Source organism: Propithecus coquereli, unplaced genomic scaffold (genome assembly GCF_000956105.1).
Source record: "Propithecus coquereli isolate 6110/MARCELLA unplaced genomic scaffold, Pcoq_1.0 Scaffold160, whole genome shotgun sequence".
Taxonomy (NCBI): Eukaryota; Metazoa; Chordata; class Mammalia; order Primates; family Indriidae; genus Propithecus; species Propithecus coquereli.
The window spans coordinates 2,874,862-2,877,446 of NW_012140525.1; the positions used below are offsets into that span (position 1 = coordinate 2,874,862).

The 2,585-nt window shown below is 34.3% G+C and overlaps 1 protein-coding gene across 1 annotated transcript in view; it reads left to right on the forward strand.

The window, feature by feature from the left end:
- Positions 1–2,585, forward strand: part of SLCO6A1 (solute carrier organic anion transporter family, member 6A1) — a 160,214-nt gene that overhangs the window by 140,214 nt on the left and 17,415 nt on the right. The window lies entirely within an intron of this gene.

A 2,585-nucleotide genomic window follows, 5' to 3' on the forward strand; every position in this document is an offset into this window, starting at 1 on the left:
ATGTAACAAAAAATAATGAACTTCCATATACCAATTATAATTTATTAACTTACAGAAAATTTAGTAACTTATGGAAAATCTTGCTTTATCTATACTCCACTTACTTCTGTCCGCCACTTTATTTTGTAGTATATAAATGATTTTTTAAATGCTCACCATGTCATCACAATTTACAGCAGAACTGTTTGACCTTGATGTTTAGATTCCATGGGATATTCAAGAGCTAAACAGGCCATCCGTTACATAGCTCCAACATGTCTTTCCTTTTCTGGGGAATCCCTTTTATGGAGTTTCCTTCTATTTCATGAAACTCTTCATAATTTTTTTATATTTCTCTAAGGAATAATTCATTCATAATGAATAATAGTGATAGAAATAATCCACAAAATAGCCAAATTGTGTGATAACATTTGATACTTAATAAAAATTGAAAGAAGAAACAAATATTTTTCTTGAAGAAAATATTTTTTCATAAAAATTGAAAGAAGAATAAAATAAATCTGTGAGAAATTACCCAACAGGACAGTTATCCTTGATGGAAATAGTGTCTTCAAAGGAAAATTTATAATAGCAGAAGCTATTATTAATAGCATGCCACTAATCATCAAAGAATTTTCTTCCTACTTCCTCCCAAACCTCCATCATTGAGACTTATTCCAGCTGATATTTTGCAGATTTCATGAGGGTCTTTTAATTTCAAAGACAAGACAGAGGAATTTTGTCTTTTAATTACTTCTAAAGGCATTACTTCTACTACCTTCCTAGTTACAGTCATTTTCAGACTCAAAATTTCTTCCTCTCATTCCTTGAGGATTTTAAGCCCTGGTTCACTGACACTCTTTCTACTTATCTAAAAGTATCAGTGATTATCTTAGCCCGTTCTGTGTTGGTATAACAGAATACTACAGACTGGGTAATTTATAAGGAAAACAAATTTATTTCTCACAGTTCTGGAGGCTGGGCAGTCCAGGATTAAGGTGGTGGCACTCTTTCTAATACCATGTATAGTGATCTTGAAACTTATCTTCAAACTGTTTCTAAAGTACCCTTATAATTCCTTGACTTACATTTTCCCAGTAACATTGTTTGTACCCTGCCTCATCTAACATCCTTCCATAGTCACACCCTAGGCCTTTTATTTTCAATAACTTTACTTCTTCCATGATCTCAATTTCAGTCATCCCACTATTAAACTACAACTCCCTCTCTTGCACCTCACTCTCTCTGATACATGGACTCCTCAATTCTTTAGCCCTTCCAGAGCTTAATATCTCCTAATTCTACCATCACTTCACTAAACCTCCTTTATATTTTTACTTCTACCCTTAGTTAGCTTAAATTCTATGACCTGCAACTATTCATTTTGCTAGATATCTTTAGTCTATCTAATCCTCCAGATCCACTTTTCAACTTCTCTACCATGCTCATTGTCCCAGGGTAATGAACTGTAGGATGAGAGCTCCTTTGCCCTCTGGCTTCTGACAGAATTAAGGTAATAATGAGTGTAACGCTAGCAAAAAGAATCAGAAAGATAGGGGGAAAAAAGTGAAGTTGTATTGTGTTGTGTTCCTGGTTCTCTCTGTGAGCTATGAACTGACTGCCTCTCTTGATTGAAGGCCTTAGTTTCTCTCAGGGAAGCCCTTTCCATACGAATTTTTCTTTCTGGTAACCATTTCCACTCTAGAATCTTTTAGCAAGACATTTTTACATCTACTTTGAAAGTCAATGCTGAATCTGATCATTTTTTCTGATACTATCCTGACCCCAAGTACTATTGTCTTGCACCTTATTTCTATTGCTTTTTAACTGTTTTATCTGCTTTTACCTTTGCCTACATAGTACAGTAGTCTCAATATAGCAGCCAAAGTGATATTTTAAAAGATGTCATTTATATTATATCCCTCCAATGGCTTCACATCACTAAGAATAAAAACCAAAGTTCTTAAATTGCTCTTGTAATTACCTACCAATTTATGTATAATCAACCCTTCCCCTGCCACCCTGATTTTATTTTCTCTTAGTCTCCTTTTTCATTCTGCTCCAACCCATGCTGTTCTCCTTGCTTTTCTTTGAACCTGTCAAGCAAGCTCTAGCACAAGACTTTTCAACTACTTTGTTTTTCTACCTGGAACATACTTCTTCCAGATAACCACGTGGTTCACTCCCTTACCTTCTTCAAATCTCTGCTCAGATATCACTTCATCATTGAGGCATTCCCTGATCTGTTAAGTATACCCTTATACCCCTCCAATATTCCCTGTAATTTTTCCCTGCTTTATTTAGAATTTCATTTTATTCTTTACATTATCTTTAATTGCCCTCAATTGCCTTGTTTATGACATTGAATATAAATATTTTGAGGGAACTTTCTTAAATTAATAGAACTTTTCCTAAATAACTATAATTACACATATATACGCAATACACACACACACTAATTCTTTTTTTTTGGTTGGCATAGTCTCTTTTAATCACAAATATAATCACATTTTTTAGAGGGAGGGAGGTTGTGGTGGAAGGAGGACATGGACACAGATGGCAGGTTTTACTTTTCTTAAATACTAGCCACATGCTTTGTCAAATTG